Source organism: Phocoena sinus, chromosome 16, assembly GCF_008692025.1.
Source record: "Phocoena sinus isolate mPhoSin1 chromosome 16, mPhoSin1.pri, whole genome shotgun sequence".
NCBI classification, from domain to species: domain Eukaryota; kingdom Metazoa; phylum Chordata; class Mammalia; order Artiodactyla; family Phocoenidae; genus Phocoena; species Phocoena sinus.
The window spans coordinates 40,358,017-40,375,875 of record NC_045778.1 but is presented as its reverse complement, the minus strand read 5'-3'; the positions used below and the strand labels follow the sequence as shown (position 1 = coordinate 40,375,875).

General features: G+C 42.2%; 2 pseudogenes; both read left to right on the top strand.

Annotated features, from left to right (window-relative positions):
* The first annotated feature begins 5,845 nt into the window (after positions 1-5,845).
* On the top strand, positions 5,846-6,830 carry LOC116741297 (annotated as a pseudogene).
* A 4,155-nt stretch (positions 6,831-10,985) lies between these two features.
* On the top strand, positions 10,986-14,311 carry LOC116741296 (annotated as a pseudogene).
* The last annotated feature ends 3,548 nt before the right edge of the window (positions 14,312-17,859 follow it).

Sequence of the window (17,859 nt, the reverse complement as noted above, 5' to 3'; positions counted from 1 at the left end):
TATGATCCTTTTAATGTGCTGTTGGATTCTGTTTACTAGTATTTTGTTGAGGATTTTTGCATGTATGTTCATCAGTGATGTTGGTCTGTAGTTTTCTTTCTTTGTAACATCTTTGTCTGGTTTTGGTATCAGGGTGATGGTGGCCTCGTAGAATGTGTTTGGGAGTGTTCCTCCCTCTGCTATATGTAGGAAGAGTTTGAGAGGGATAGGTGTTAGCTCTTCTCCAAATGTTTGATGGAATTCATGTGTGAATCCGTCTGGTCCTGGGCTTTTGTTTGTTGGAAGATTTTTAATCACAGTTTCAATTTCAGTGCTTGTGATTGGTCTGTTCATATTTTCTGTTTCTTCCTGGTTCAGTCTCAGAAGGTTGTGCATTTCTAAGAGTTTGTCCATTTCTTCCAGGTTGTCCATTTTATTGGCATATAGTTGCTTGTAGTAATCTCTCATGATCCTTTGTTTTTGTGCAATGATGTGTTTTATACATTGTGTTTCTTGTAAAATTAACCGTCTAACCTAATAACATAAGACATTAAAGTTAGTTGTTCAAACACTGATAGTCATGAATACAGCACTAGTAGATGTTCTTCCTCCAACTAATCATCACCCTAGTTACTGATATAAATTATTATTTTTTAAATGAATTAATTTAGTTTTGGCTGCATTGGGTCTTCATTGCTGCGCACGGCCTTTTTTCTAGTTGTATTGAGTGGGGGCTACTCTTTGTTGCGGTTTGCAGGCTTCTTATTGCGGTGGCTTCTCGTTGTGGAGCATGGGCTCTAGGCGCTTGGGCTTCAGTAGTTGTGGCATATGGGCTCAGTAGTTGTAGCTCATGGGCTTTAGAGTGTAGGCTCAGTAGTTGTGGCACATGGTCTTAGTTGCTCTGTGACATGTTGGATCTTCCTGGACCACGGCTTGAATCCATGTCCTCTGCATTGGCAGGCGGGTTCTTAAGCACTGAGCCACCAGGGAAGCCCCAGTATAAATTATTCTTAAATACACAGTTTATTTAGCAATACATGTAAAAATTTAAAAATATACCTTAAGAATTAAAAATATAAAAAATGAAGAATACAACATTAAAATGTTGCTATACTGAACAAAACTTAGCTAACTGAGATAGCATTTTGGAAATCACTAGAGAAATTGCCCACTACTTGAAAATAAGAGAAAACTTTGGGTGGGACAAAATTACAATCAGTAAACTTTCTTACTCATATAGCTCATGAATTTCTGTTTCACCAATTCTACTTTATCATAAATAATGTGAGAACTTATTTTAATATGTTCGCTTTACTTAAAAATAGGAATTACAGTAGTCTTTTATCATGTTTTCCTCATAGGGAGAAAACTCTTATCAAGAGCAGTTCTGGGTGCAAGAGCCCCACGGCAAACCTGCAGCCTTCCAGAAACACCCATGGAAGACCTGGAGAGCCTCTAGCAGGTACCTTTGTTTAGGCATCTCTGTCTGCATCAGTGCACCTTCCCTTTGCAATTCATTACTTGGTGCCGAACTTGCTCTGACTTCAGGAAGAAGCAGTCTGTATTGCAATATCCCCATTGAGCCACTGACATGGGCCTGAAAATTGCTTTTTAAGTGGTCAGATGAAGCTAGCAGGTACTTTCAGATCAGCAGTGCAGTAAGCAGAGTCTAGAAGGATCATAGTTGCTGGTAAATTTGGTGTTCTTTCTAGATGCCCCAGACCTAAGGATGGGGTGACGGTCAGTGATGCTGGTTGGAAACCATTTCTTCCTGAGCTATGGGCATTTCAATATTTCTACACCCCACATTTCTACTGCATTGGTTTATTCTCCTGTTTTACTTCCATGCAAATGTTTTTCCCCAGTCTACCATCTCACTGCTGAGTGGCTCAGCTCTAATCCCACCTCCCCGAACAGCTTTTCCAGATCTTACCAGTCACCCCCCCATAGATGCCCATAATTTTTTGTCCATATCCCAGTGGACCTTGTATCTTTTTCTTTTTAAATTAATTAATTAATTAATTAATTTTTGGCTGCATTGGGTCTTTGCTGCTGCGCTCAGGCTTTTCTCTAGTTGCATCGAGTGGGGGTTACTCTTCATTGTGGTGCACAGGCTTCTCATTGCAGTGGCTTCTCTTGTTAAGGAGCATGGGCTCTAGGTGCATGGGCTTCAGTAGTTGTGGCATGCGGGCTCAGTAGTTGTGGCTCATGGGCTCTAGAGCGCAGGCTCAATAGTTGTGGCACACAGGCTTTGTTGCTCTGCGGCATGTGGAATCTTCCCAGACCAGGGCTCGAACCCATGTCCCCTGCATTGGCAGGTGGATTCTTAACCACTGTGCCGCCAGGGAAGTCCTGGACCTTGTATCTTGTGCTTGCTTTCTCACTGGACTGCTGAGCTCTTAGAAGGAAGACCTTGTTGCTATCCATATCTGACTTCCTCCTCCCCATCCCCAACCTCTGGGTTTGGCACAGTGTATGGACCTTGAAGGAGCTTCATGTGTACTTGAACAGAAGTAAGGGACATTTGAGATTTTCTCCATCATGTGGTTGATTCTGTCTTTCTCCCATAAATAAGTGGAGATTGGCTTGGGATCTCTGGAGTGGTCTGTGGCCCTCATAAAATCCAAAGGGGAAGAGAACCTTGGTTAAAAGAAGAAATGAAGAAGGACCAACTTCTGATTTTCTTTGCCAAAACTCAGGTCATTGCTTCTTCTCTGAATTGCTCCAACTTGCTGAAATGGAAACTTCCTTTAATTTGGGATAGGTAAGAGTAATTTGGGGCAGATAAGAGCCCTGGGAAGCTGTCATTACCCACTGGCTTGGCAGGGATACTACTACAAAATGATTATGCAAGATTTTTTTCTGTCTACTTTGAATTATTTTTTAAAAACCTAGATTACTTGATTTAAAAACAATAGATCTGGGACTTCCCTGGTGGCGCAGTCCTCATCAGGGAGTGTAGGAGGCTAATCAGAGAAACAGAGAGAGACACGTTATACCCCCAGCCCTCTTCTCTGCCCTGAGATGCCCATAAAAACCTGGGCAAGGAGAGACATCTTGACTGACCCTTCTTGTTTGGGGGCACCAAGTCCTCACTTCCGGGAGACACACATACTGGTTTCCCTGTGGTGTCGGGGTCTATCCTGCCCATCTGAGGAGGACAGGCGTTGTTCCACAGAGTCTGGAAGTCTCAGGCCCAGCAGGCCCTTCCAACCCGCAGAGGCCTTGTGCGCCGCGCATGGCCTGGGTGAAGGGAGGGGACCAAGAATGACTGGACTGGTCAGGGAGGGAGGAAGGAGGAAGGAGAGCACTCTGATGTCTGCGAGGCCTAGCGGGCTCCAGAAAGGGTCAAAGTCAAGGCCTCACAAGCATGGCCCTGGCTGTTCCCTCCCTGCAAGCACCAGCCTCACGGATGTTTGTACGCGCGCTTTAAAATATTCTAACAGGCTACCCTTTCATTGCTTAACCCTCAGTATCCTGTAACAACATCCTTGCATTTGTAGAGGACTGTGTGTTTCATAGCAGCACCTCGTATTCCTGAGGCAGGCCCGGTAGGTACTCTGACCCCGGGGAGGCATCAGGGCGTCTGTATCCTACAGCTCTGGGGAAAGGCCAAGCACAACCTGTAGTGAAGAGCCTACGCTGTGCTAGGGACTGCTGAGTTTTGAGATGTGGACATGTAGGGTGGGGAGACTGAAGAGCAAAAGGAAGGCATTGGGAGATCCCCGCGTCGTTCCCCTCTGCTCCAGGGCGCACTTGGGACCCCCAGTGCGCTGCCATCCTGGCCAGTCTGTCTGCCCAGGGGAAGGAGGGTAACCTCTGAGGTCTGCCTGATTCTCCTTCCTCACACCATTTACTCTCTACCATTCGTGATCCATCTCAACACACACAACCCTGTGCACTGACTCCTTCCTTTATTTTGGAGATGCTCATTTTGGGAATAAAAAGGAGAGGGAATGACTATGGATGGGACATGGGGAAGAAAGTCTCAGAAAATGAAGATCTCTTTGAGGTCAGAAAGGAGGTCTACTCCTCACAGGTAAGGATTCCGATTGTCTGATTGTCCAACGTCACAGTCAGACAGGAGCAGGTATCCTGTTGCTTTCCATCCACTCTGCATGGGTGAGTGTGAACAAGGTATAAGGTTTCACCAGGCCATGTTCAGTTGTATACTGTTGGTGTTTGAAAGGGTATTACCTTCAGGAATAGGGCTGCTTTATGCTCTGGTGGTGAGGGAGGATGAACTGGGAATGAGAAGACTCTTGTTCTAGGCCCAGTACAAAATCTCTGTGTGACCTTGGATGTGTTATTGAGTGCAAGTCTGTGTGCCCGACGCACAGTGAGGCCAAACAATACCAAAACTTCGGAGTTTGGAGCAGAGAAATGTTTATTGCAGGACCATGCAAGGAGACGGGTGGCTCATGCCTTAAAAACCCTGAACTCCTCGAAAGCTTTCATCAAAGCCCTTTTATAGGAAAGGTGAAGGAGGGGCGTGGTCAGTTGTTGCAGACTTCTTGGTGTCAGATCCTCTGTTCTTGAGGTCAGGTCATGGTCAGGTCATGATGTTCCTGTAAACCTCCATCAAAACAAATATTATTCTCTGTTCTGACAAGAAAGGGCAAGGTCCCAAGGCTCAACTTTCATCCTCTGAGGTCCAGGCCCTGGCTAAGAGGAAGGGGTCCCTGCACGTCCGGTTACCCTGCCTGGGAGCGTTCGTCCAGCACCCAGTCTGGGTCCTCCTGCCAGTGCCCAGGTCTGGCTGAAGAGGCAGATCTCAGCTGGAGGTACCCTCAGGGCCAGGTCCCCAGACCCTGCCCACCTATCATCACTGAGGGAGCCAGGCCCCAGGACCAGCCCTCAGGCTTTTCATTTAAACTGGAGAGAATCATTTGTATAGGAGCAATAGAAATACATATTGTAGCAAACACCAATCAGGTTAATTCCCAGCTCACAACAATTGCCCTTTTTTGAGAACAATTGCCCAACTACAGAGGTGGATCTGAGGTAATGATGTGCAGTGTCTTTGCAACTTAACCCTGACCTCTGGCCACCTCCTAGCGGTAGACAACTGATCTAAGCTGGACCAATTTTTGCAACTTGAATGGAGAGACTGAAGCTATTACTCTAATGGCAGTGTCCATGTAGTCCAGTTGCTGAGGCCTCCATGGACTGTGACCCATGGAGACTGCTGCTGCCATTAAGTCCTGGAGGTAGACCTCCAGGGATGGGGGAGAGGTTCTGGGCTGCTTCAAGGTCTGGGCCCAGCCAGTGGGCGGCCCTGGCGAGGACTCTGGAGCTCTGCAGGACACAGCCCTCAGCCTGTCCCTGGGCCCGCAGCTCACCCGCTGGCCTGAGGCCAGAGGGCCTGGAGGGCCCCAGGGAGAAGGCTGTGACCTGCTTCTCACTGTGCTTGCCGCCGCGAGGACCACTGCCAGGCTGACTGTTGGCAGAGCGTGACCTCTAACCACTGCCCTACGGGTCTCGCGCTAACGGTGGCACACTAATGGTTGCACTAACGGCTGCGCACCCGCTCCGCCCCTATTACAGATTGTTCACTTAGCTAGCTGCTGTCTCTACTCCCTCTGATGGCAAACAGGGGACTCTGAGACACTGAATTTTATCTGCCTCTGTTTCCAGCAAACTCGTGATCAACTTTCGTCTCTCTCTGCACTCCAAAAAAAAAAAAAAAAAAGGCCAGGTAAATTTTATTAATGCTTTCCTTAAAAAAGAGTCAATATAAAATTAAAGCAGAAAAGGAGACTGAACTTTGGTAACACAGTTGGAGTAATTGGTGGCACTGGCAACAATGGGAGAAGAGATTTAGTTGATTTTCTGTGGTTGTTAATTATTTGCTAATCTCCTGGTGATGGAAGCGGCACATATTTTTTCCGAAGGAAGCAAGAAGCTGCTGGACTTCTAGTTCTCCTGGCAGCAACCTGTCACAAACCAAGGATCTGGGGAATCTTCAAACCACCCCATGATCCCAGTGGGACATACTTTTGAAGGATGTTTAGTGGTCAGTCACGAGTGTGGCAAAAACTGACAAGCAGGAAGCTTATGTGTTCAGTGAGAATAACATTTTTGTCTCCAAGAGATGTTTCATTTTCAAGATGTGTGGTACCACCTTCCGCTGAAAGCACTGGTTCCCCTGTTGAAGCTTGCTAGAAATTACAACGGTTTCAATTCTATTCAAAGCTTCTTTTATTCTCCTAAGAATTTCATGAAGCTTTCTCTCCAAGGGAACCCACACTGGAATTTCCAGGAAGAAATAGTTTCTTAATATAATTTTTCCCAGTGGAACAGCATATTGTATAGGATGGATGAACTCTGACTGTTCATAGTGGTATACTCTGGATTTTCCAGAGAGCTGGGTAATCAGTCAGCTAGATCAAACCCAGGAAATACTGATGAGTGAGCTTGACCCAGAAGTTATGGACTAATTTTACGTGAAAGATGTTGTTACTGCAAAGATGTCATTAATGAGAGTAGAACACGTGCTAGGTTCTGTCATTGATGTCACACAGTTCAATCCTTGTGGGTATTCAGTGAGTGGAATGAAATCATAGGGAACTTACTGGGCTATTCACGCCACTCCAGAACCAGAATTTTCTCAGGTAGTTTTGAAACAAACTTCATATGAACTCTTATAATGACCTGATTAAGAAAGTTGTGAGTTTTTATGCCAGGAAAATTTTTGATTACCCTGTTTGTCAACAGTGCTTTCTTTGTCCCACAAGATTGAAAGTTTTAAATGCCTTGATTACCAGAGGAGTGCTATGTTCAGTGATTACAATTTTGTTTTTACCAGTTTTGCTAAGAAACGGTAATAACAGCAGAATTCAGAAAAATGAAGTAAAAATGCAAAAAGAAAACATACAGAAGAAGGTGATGGCTGGGCCCGCAGCTGATACTGAGGTCCATGCTTTCTACAACCACTACCTTGTAGTTGCAGAAAGCCCTAGATGTGATGACAGTGTAATCATTTTGGATTGTATGTGTTATTATACCAAGGAGTGAGATATCTTGCATGAATGCTCTCTTGTGTGTTTAGGTATTCTATACCACTCTTGCTGTGAAACTGAAGTGCATATAGAAAAACCCTTTACTATGTGAAACTTTATAACACTTGTGAAAACAATTCAGCTTGGTTTATGCACAGTGTAATCTCTCTCCAGGTATCAACCAAAATTTCCCATAGACAGAGGTTTTGTCCTCATTAGGTGTTGGCCTCAGCCTAACCATCTGGGATTGTTCTATTAAACTGCGGTCAGAATTTGTACATTCTAGTTACTGTTACTTTCTAGAATGTATTCTCTACTAATGTTATTGAAACCAATTTCTACTTCATACAGATGTTTTTCGTATACCAATTAGTTTTTCTTCCACGAATCAAGTCCTCCTAAGAAAATGATTGCAGTTACTCATTTTTTGTATTTTACTATTTTAACATTATTGCTCCTTACATTCCTAGTCCTTTAATTGATTTTTTTCTTACCTGGGTGTCTCCCCTGCACCCCTCAAATAAAGCAATCCACAGTTACACTGTGGATTTATACTAATCTTTTTTTTTTTTTTTTAGCTGTTGGGGGTAGGAGTTTGTTAATTAATTAATTTATTTTTGCTGTGTTGGGTCTTTGTTTCTGTGCGAGGGCTTTCTCTAATTGCGGCAAGCAGGGGCCACTCTTCATCGTGGTGCGCGGGCCTCTCACTATCGCGGCCTCTCTGGTTGCGGAGCACAGGCTCCAGACCCGCAGGCTCAGTAGTTGTGGCTCACGGGCCTAGTTGCTCCGCGGCATATGGGATCCTCCCAGACCAGGGCTCAAACCCGTGTCCCCTGCATTAGCAGGCAGATTCTCAACCACTGCGCCACCAGGGAAGCCCGATTTATACTAATCTTATACCCCATAGGGGAAGCTGGGGTAGATCTTGGGCTTAATATTCATTTAAGGTTAAGAGAATTTGGCTTCCTTGTAAGTGGCATGGGCTCTTTTGGAAGATAGTGACAAACTAAACTTCATTAGTTGATTATCAAGTATGACCCATAGAGTGTTGTAGATTGAGATGTAGATGTACTGACATGACTGTACAGAAACCATTTGCCATCCTGTGCTTCCCAGTATATGAGATTAGCTTCTCATGAGCACTGTGCCTTTACTAATGTGTGAAGTAGTGGTATGCAAGGATTTATTTATTTATTTTTTATCACCGAGTTTATTAGCAGGGAGATTTAGCATAAAGGTTGTACTGGATTCAGTAAGTCAAGCCGGCTTGGATCATTCACTTTAAGTTTTATATTAGCAGCCATTTCCATGAATTTCCAGTGACAGTTTCTTGTAAACTTTGGTTTAAAGCAGAATCAATGTCTTTTTCACCTTGTGACTTAAAATCCTGTGACTTTGTGATGCATATGATAGTGTTCTGACTTCATCTGTGTCTCTCAGTGTGATGTTCCCTTCACCATGGCTTCATAGGATCAAGTGAATGACTGCTAGAATGAGAGCTGTTCAGGTTATTCAGATATATACACAGGGAAGCAGAATGCTCTTCATAAAACATAACATACAGAATTCCGATAGTCAATTAGAAACGCCTGGAAATATAGGCTTTCAAGAGTTAGCATCTTTTAGCTATGTTTGCAGATATTGTGGCATTTGAGCAGCCAAGAGAGCAGCAAAGTTGACTAAATTTTGTATTTCTTCTTGTCCTCAAAATGTTGTTTTGATTCTTTTTGGGTTGATGCAGTGATGTTTTGTTCCTTCTGTATTTACAAATGAACCACACTTCTTTAGTGTTTCTAAACAAAAAGTCTACTTTGCTTGAAATCAAGTGGCTGGAATACTGTTTTGACTTAAGCATGTTTGTTGATTGAAAGTTTCACTTAAGAAGCTTTCAATTGATGTGATCAGCTTGATTCTGTAGTTAGCACAGAAGTTAACCTAATTAACTTCTGTAGTTAGTTAACCTAATGTCTCAGTGTCCTATTTTGAGGACTAATGTTCAGAGTGAATTTTTTTCTTGAACAAAATCCTAGTAGATATCCTAGTAGGTATGATAACATTTGTTGGCTCAAAGTTGGATTTTTTCCTAACAGGTTCAGGAATTCTATCTAATGTTGAAAAACTGCACACATTGGTATGCAGCAAAGCCTAGAAAAGAGAAAACTGTAGATTGAATAGCGATATAAATTAATCTTAGTATTATTGAAGAGGGAATTTTTGGTACCATAATTTCTCCCCTCACGGTGTTGGATTTAAATCAGTTGAAATATATTTCTGTACCACAATTTAAGTGTCAGTTAAAGTTTGCTCAATTAAAAAAAAATACACACGAGCTTGTTTTCTCTACAGTGGGCAGAGTATCTTATCTCTGAGTTGTGCCCAGTGTGGGATGCTCATGGAGTCCTGCACATCCATTGCTGCCGGTTACTTATTAGCTATGAACACTTTCCCGCCTAGCTTCTGAGGTAGCGCTTATTCTGTTACAGGAAGAAATGATCCTATGTGAGAGACACTGGTGGTAGCAGAGCTTAGGGAAGGGTGTGGTAGAAATCCAGAAGGTGGGCATGGTCTTTAGGACCCAGGCCCTGGAGAGTAGGCAGTGGAATCCTCGAGACATAGGATGCAGAGGTGCTAAAAGCAAACCTCACTTCATTGATTTCATGTTTGTACCTGTCCTGTGAGCAAGATCCCAGGCTGAGCATTGTGAGAAGTGCCTGCCTTCAAGGACTCACCTCTCCTGCAGGGCTGCTGAAGTGGGACTTATGCCAAATTTGTATTTGCAACAGAGAAATGTCCCGTATACCTGTGAATAGCATTGGCTGTCAGTTACCTTTGGAAAGGGTCTGTCCCAGAGGAGGCTTACCTTTCCTTTGTGAAAGGAATTCAGAAGCAGAGGGACAAAGACTTCTCCTCACCCCAAGTGGTCTCCTCAAGCCCCGTGGCTGCTGACACCTGGGCGACAAGGGTGGATTGCCTCTGGAGCTCACAGGTGGGCCAGCAGCTGCACTGACAGGGCTGATGGGAGTCAGGCCCTGGACCACAGGCCTGCGAAGTGCAGCCCCAGGAGTGGGGTTGGAATTCTAGTCTTCTGAGCATCCTCTGCCTGGACTAGAGAAAATCCTTGTAAAATAGACCATAGGCAGATGATCTCAATAAAGTCTGTAAAATGATGTCTTTTTTATATGCTTTAGCCTGGTCTCCTTGTCATTTTGTATCATGCAAACAGGAACTTTATTGTATACAGGCATACCTCTTTTACTGCACTTCACTTTATTGTGCTTTGCAGATATTATTTTTTTTTTAACAAATGAAATTTTGTGGCAACCCTGCATTAAGCAGAGCTATGAGTGCTGTTTTTTCCAAAGGCATTTTCTCACTTCGTGTCTCTGTGTCACATTTTGGTAATTCTTGCAATATTTCAAATGTTTTCATTATTATTATATTTGTTTTGGTGATCAGTGATCTTTTTTTTTTTTCCAGGAAGAATTTTATTATTGTAATTTGAAGTAGAGGATCACTCTTTATAAATTGTTATTGTAGTTTCAGGTAGCACTTACTAATGGTAATTCTTTTTTTTTTTTCATCTTTATTGGAGTATAATTGCTTTACAGTGGTGTGTTAGTTTCTGCTTTATAGCAAAGTGAATCAGCTATACATATACATATGTCCCCATATCCCCTCCCTCTTGTGCCTCCCTCCCACCCTCCCTATCCCACCCCTCTAGGTGGTCACAAAGCACCGAGCTGATCTCCCTGTGCTATGCAGCTGCTTCCCACTAGCTATCTATTTTACGTTTGGTGGTGTATATGTGTCCATGCCACTGTAACCATTGCAATTGTTTTGGAACTCCATGAACCGCACCCATATAAGACAGTGAACTTAATCGATAAATGTGTGTGTTCTGACTGCTCTACTGACAGTCGTTCCCCCATCCCTCTCCCTTTCCTCTGGCCTTCCTATTCCCTGAGACACAACGATCTTGATATTAGGCCAATTAAAAACCCCACAATGTCCTCTAAGTGTTCCAGTGAAAGGAAGAGTCTCACGTCTCTCACTTTAAATCAAAAGCTAGAACTGATTAAGTTTAGTGAGACAAGCGTGTCCAAAGTCAAGATAGATCTAAAACTAGGCCTCTTGTGACAAACAGCCAGCCAAGTTGTGAACGCAAAGGAAAAGTTCTTGAAGGAAATTAAAAGTGCTGCTCCAATGAACACACGAATGATAAGAAAGTGAAACAGCCTTATTGCTGATATGGAGAAAGTTTTAGTGCTCTGGGTAGGAGATCAAACCAGCCACAACATTCCCTTAGGCCAAAGCCTAATTCAGAGCAAGACCCTAACTCTCTCTCTCTCTTTTTTTCTACACATGCGGGCTTTCTGGGGGATCAGTGGGAGGGAGGGAGTGTGTACAGAGCCTGCTCAATCCCCTGCTGCTGGCTTTATGCGCCCGCAGCACCACCCTTGCTGACAACACCCTGGCTCGCCCCTCAGGGAGCTCGGGGAGGCCACAGCACCAGGGCCCAGGAGGAGGGCATGGCTCCTGCCTGCCTTTCCTGCATAACCCACTTGCCCACTGCCCCGCACATTCACAGGGGAGCTTCACTATACTTGAGGGCTGCCTTGGTTTTCTCATCACTTTCTTTTTCATCTTCCTCAGTCCTAATTGTCTTTAATTCCATTAAGGCCTAGAGAGGTGAGGAAGCTGCAGAAGAAAAGTCTGGATCTAGCAGAGGCTGGTTCATGAGGTTTAAGGAAGGAAGCCATCTCCATAACATCAAAGTGCAAGGGGAAGCAGCAAGTGCTGATGTAGAAGCTGCTCAAGTTATCCAGAAGATCTAGCTGAGATAATTAATGAAGGTGGCTACACTAAACAACAGATTTTCAATGTAGACAGAATAGCTTTCTATTGGAAGAAGGTGCCATCCAGGACTTTCTTAGTTGGAGAGGAGAAGTCCATACTTGGTTTCAGAGCTTCAAAGGACAGGCTGACTCCCTTGTTAGGGGCTAATGCAGCTGGTGACTTTAATTTGAAGCCAATGCTCCTTTACCAATCTGAAAATCTTAGGGCCCTTAAGAATTATGCCCAATCTACTCTGCCTGTGCTCTATAAATGGGACAACAAACCTGGATGACAGCACATGTTTTGTTTAGTTTTTTAAATAAATTTATTTATTTATTTTTGGCCGCGTTGGGTCTTCATTGCTGCGCGCAGGCTTTCTCTAGTTGCGGTGAGCTGGGGCTATTCTTCGTTATGGTATGCGGGCTTCTCCTTGCAGTGGCTTCTCTTGTTGTGGAGAATGGGCTCTAGGTGCGGGCTTCAGTAGTTGTGGCTCATGGGCTCTAGAGTGCAGGCTCAATAGTTGTAGTGTTTTGGCTTAGTTGCTCTGTGGCATGTGGGATCTTCCCAGACCAGGGCTCAAACCCATGTTCCCTGCATTGGCAGGCGGATTCTCCTGGTGACAGCACATCTTTTGATAACATGGTTTACTAAATGTTTTAAGCCCACTGTTGCTCTCAACAGTGGGCTTAAAAAATTTCTTTCAAAGTATTACTGCTTATTGACAATGCACCTGGTCACCCAAGAGCTCTGATGGCAATGTACGAGATTAATGTTTTCAAGCCTGCTATTGCAACATCCATTCTGAAGCGCATGGATGCAGGAGTAATTTTAACTTTCAAGTCTTATTATGTAAGAAATACATTTCACAGAGCTATAGCTGCCATATATAGTCATTTCTCTGATTGATCTGGGCAAAGTCAATTGAAAACCTTCTGGAAAATATTCACCATTCTACATTAAGAACATTCGTGATTTGTATGAAGAGGTCAAAATGTCAACATGAACAGGAGTTTGGAAGAAGTTGATTCCAACCCTCATGGATGACTTTGGAGGGTTCAAGACTTCAGGAGAGGAAGTAATTGCAGATGTGGTGGAAACAGCAAGAGAACTAGAATTAGAAATGGAACCTGAAGATGTGATTGAAATAGTACAATGTCATGATATAACTGTGACATCTGAGGAGTTGCTTCTTATGGATGGGCAAAGAAAGTGGCTTCCTGAGATGGAATGTACTCCTGGTGAAGAAGCTGTGAAGACTGTTGAAATGACAATAAAGGTTTTAGAATAGTACATAAACTTAGTTGGTAAAATAGTTTCAGGGTTTTAGAGGATTGACTCCAATTTTGAAAGGATTTCTACTGTGGGTAAATGCTATCAAACAGCACTGCATGCTACAAAGAAATTGTTCATGAAAGGAAGAGTCAGTTAATGTGCAAACTTCATTTTTGTCTAATTTTAATAAATTGCCACAGTCACTCCGACCTTCAGCAACCACCACCCTGATCAGTTAGCATCTATCAACATCTAGGCAAGACCCTCCACCAGCAAAAAGATTGCAAGTTGCTGAAGGTTCAGATGGTCAGCATACCCTACAGTATAGGGTAAGCATAACTTTTATATGCACTGAAAAACCAAAAAGTTTGTGTGACTCACTTAATTGTGATATTTGCTTTGTTATGTGGTCTGGAATGGAACCTGCAAAATCTCTGAGGTATCCCTGCATTGATTTTTATTTCTAATCCCTAATAGCACCTAGTATAATATTCTGCACATTAATTCTGACGAATGGATTTATCTACCTTATTTTTGGTGAAAATTGTTGCTCCATGAGAGTATCTGTTTAGGTTTTGAAAAAGACATTAGATATTTTTCTTTTGTATACTGTTTGATATATATTTTATGTAACGTATGTCAGTAATGAAGCCCAACATAAAAATGAACATCAGTGAACTTACCACATAACTTGAGAGGCTGTCTTTGTGTTCTTCCCAGATCTCATCCCTTCCTGCTTTGAAATCCTGAATTTTGTGCTTAGTATATACCCATAATTGTCTCATATATGTCTGTATCTCCAAACAATATAGTGCCTGGATTCTGCAGATACTGGCTTTGTTTGGGAGAAAGTGGTACAGTGGTTACCAGTAATGGTTTTGGAATCAAACTGATTGTGTTGAAATCTCAGATGAACCATTTCCTAGCTATGTGGTCTTGAATGCATTATTTACCCTCTCTGAACATCTACAAATGGCAGTAATCCTTCCCACCTCATCTCTCTCCTAAGGTTGCCCTGAGGATTTAATAGAATAAGAAATGTTAAGGACCAGGTACATTCCTAGTCCCTGATTGACCCTCACAAATGTTACCTCCTTCCTCCTTCTGCCTCAGACTCTCTGGGAACTCCTGTGAAGCACATTCAGCCCTTCACCCTTCACCACTGGCACCCACTCCAAGACACCAGCCTTGGAACAACAGAGAACAAGAAACCTGTGGAATGAACAAGGGCCCCAGGCTGTATTTACAGTCCTTAATCTGTCCACACAGGGAAGACAAATGAGGCAGACAGTGGATAGTGGGTGCCATTACTGGATCATTAGTTAGCAACTTGCTTGTCCTTGACAGGAAATCGTTAATCATTTTCATATGAGTAGAGAACTGCAGAACCTTATATCTGTCCTCCCTCATTCTGAACCAGTGTGACAGATGCTATTGTCCTCACCAGAGTTTTCCCTCCCACGGTGCCTTATCAAGATAAGTGACCGGGATGCTGCTGCCTTGTGATCTGCTGAATGCAAGAGCCTGAACTCAGAAGAGGTCCAGGGCCAAAGGCTTCCAGGGCTGGAGAGCCATGCCAGGAACCCAAAAAGATAAATTAAGACTTCTGGAACAAGATGAGAAGATGAATAAACTATTTTCTTTGAGAATGGACACAGTGTTCCAGAAAAATCAACTTCAGCTGCCAAAGTAACCCTTTTAGAGTTCACAAAGAGCCTCATCAGGGCTCCCACATGCGAGCTCATGCTCACGGGTGGCGTATGAGGCTTCACAGTAATCGAGTGGTGCAAGGTTACTGAGCTCTTAGCACAAAGGAGGAACCAGAGGACCAAAAGGCAATAGTGTCCAAATGAAAATATTTAGTAAGAGGCTGATTTGCATTTCAAACCAACATCTGACTGATTCCAAAACTCAGGCCTCCTCTATGACACCATCTTGCGTTCCTCAGCAGGGTGACAGGTCCCTATGAACAGGACAGCCTCTGGTCAGCAGTGTCTTAACCACTGATTTCCTGCTGCCTTTAAACACCCACAGGTTCTTTGTGCTGAATAGATGTTGCATGACACATCTTTGGCCTTTTTGCATGTATCTAATCTTAGAGGCCCACTGTCTCTTGTTGAAATGATTTCAGATTGGCTAAGGTTTAAAGGCAATGACACATTCATTGTTAGAAATGAGAGGGAAGTCCACATTTTCCCCTATGCTGATAAGGCAGAGAGACTGTCTCAGCCAATTCATCAAGGAGACTTTCAGGAAAAGGACATGTCTGAAAGTTCTAAAAGCAGAAGGAAGGAGGCTTAGCAAAAAGAAGTAGGGGAAGGTGTCTACGTGGAATCTTCCATCTAAGTTGATAGGTAACGGCCATGAGATACCAAGGAAATGAGCAGAAAACATTGTTTTGAGTCCTCAGGTCTTGGCAGGAGAAGAGAAGACTTCACAATCTGGAGCTGGGTAGTCAGGTGATTGGGTTTCTGTACTTCCAAGAGCAGCCTGTGCAAACTGCAGTGCCTGGCCCAAGTTGTGGGGAGGGAGCATGGTGACCGAGGCTACAGTTGAGTTGTTTCCTCAACAAGAGACCTAGGGTTGGATGTAACTATTGTTTTTGCCAATCCATTGTGCTTAAGGTGAAGGCCACATGAACAATATTTAGGAAACATCTTAAATAGCCTTAGATTTAAAACTAAAATTATTGTCACAAAATCATATGTGATTCTTATTCTCTGATAGAATTAAGAACAAATTTATTGGTATCTGTATCTAGAGAGTATTGGTATCTAGAGAGTAGATATTCAGATTAGGGAAACTGAGGTTAAGCCCTAAGCTACAATTTTTTTCTTGTTTCACTTGTTTCTCATCCCTTCCATCCCTGCTTTAACTGCCCCCTCCCAATGAATTATTTAAAAGAAAACCCAGATATTATATCATTTCATTAATAAATGCTTAACTATATATTTCTAAGAGAAATGGGTTATTTTAAAAAACATAACAATTTTACCATTATCACACTAGAAATACGAAAAATAATTCCTTAATATCATCTAATATCCAGTCATTGCTAAAATTTCCCTGATTCTTCTCGCACTAACTAAAACACTGCACTATATATATATATATATATATATATTCAACAAAAAGTTCACCCTCCTTCTTTTTTCCCTTTGTTATTTATTTGTTGAAGAAATTGGGTCATTTGTCCTGTAGAATTTTCCACATTCTGCATTTGCAGGCTTCACTCTGTTGTGCTTTTCCTCTACCTTGTTTTGTATAAATTAATAATTAGATCTAGAGGCTTGATTAGATTTGGATTTTTTGTAAGACTATTTCCCAGTTGGTGTGGTGTCTTTCCTATTCCATCTCATCAGGAGCACTGGAAGGCTGGCACCTTTTTTTTTCCCTTTTCAGGATGTGAATATTCATCAGTGGACTCAGGTGATATCAGCCTGATCCATCCAATAAGAAGTTTCTCATCAACCTTGCACCCAGTGGATTTGGCAGCTATTGATGAATATTGCCAGGTTCATTATTTTATTAAGGTTGCAAAATGAGGATACTCTACAACAGTAATTTCTCTCTACATTTATTAGCTGTAATTATTCTATAAATAAGAACTTTTGGTCATCAGTTGGTTGGTTTCCCTGAAAGATCATTTATACAGGAAAGTCCAGATACATTATTTCCAGTTATTTACCAGTTTTCAGAAAATTCTTTGGTGTTCTAGCAATGTCCAATGTGACCAATGCAGTCTTTTTTTTTTTTAATCATTATTGATTCACAGATTTTAGCTTCTTTGATATAGTTCAACTCAATGTAGGCATTGTTCTTTTTCTTGCTTAAATTGTCCCATCCTTGGCCAATGAGAATTCTTTCAAATTGGCTGCTAGGTCCTTTTGACATCTCCTTTGTAGTCTTGGTTAGCTTCCTTGCTTTCTGGTATGATATGATAGTCTAGAATCATCTCAAACATTTTCTGCAGAGACCTGAATACTAAGGTCTGCATGCTAGGGGTTATTATTGCTACTTGGTTTTCACTGCCTCTAGTGAAATTTTTTCAGTGGAAATATATTTTTTCACTGAGTTCAAAAATACATATTTCTTTTTACTTGAATAAGAAAAATATACAATGACCATATGTGCATGGGTTTATTTCTGGGCTATCTATTCTGTTCCATTGATCTATGTATCTGTTTTTGTGCCAATACCATATTGTTTTGGTTACTGTAGCTTTGTAGTATAGTCTGAAGTCAGGGAGTGTGATACCTACAGCTCTGTTCTTTTTTATCAAGATTACGTTGATTATTCGAGTTCTTTTGTGGTTCTATATAAATTTTAGGAGTATTTGTTCTAGTTCTATGAAAAATGTCATGGGTATTTTGATAAGGATTGAATTAAATCTGTAGATTGCTTTGGGTAGTATGAACATTTTAACAATATTTATTCTTCCAATCAATGAACATGTGTTGTTTTTCCATTTCTTTGTATCATCTTCAGTTTTCCTCATCAGTGTCTTATAGTTTTCAGAATATAGGTCTTTGACCTACCTGGTTAGTTTTTTCCTAGGTATTTTATTCTCTTTGAAACTATTTTAAACAAGATTGTTTTCTCGCTTTTTTCTGAGAGTTCATTATTAGTGTATAGGAAAGCAACAGATTCCTGTATATTAATCTTGTATCCTGCAACTCTACTGAATTCATTAATTATTTCTAATAGTTTTTTGGTGAAGACTTTAGGGTTTTCTACATATACTGTCATGTCATCTGCAAGTAGTGACAGT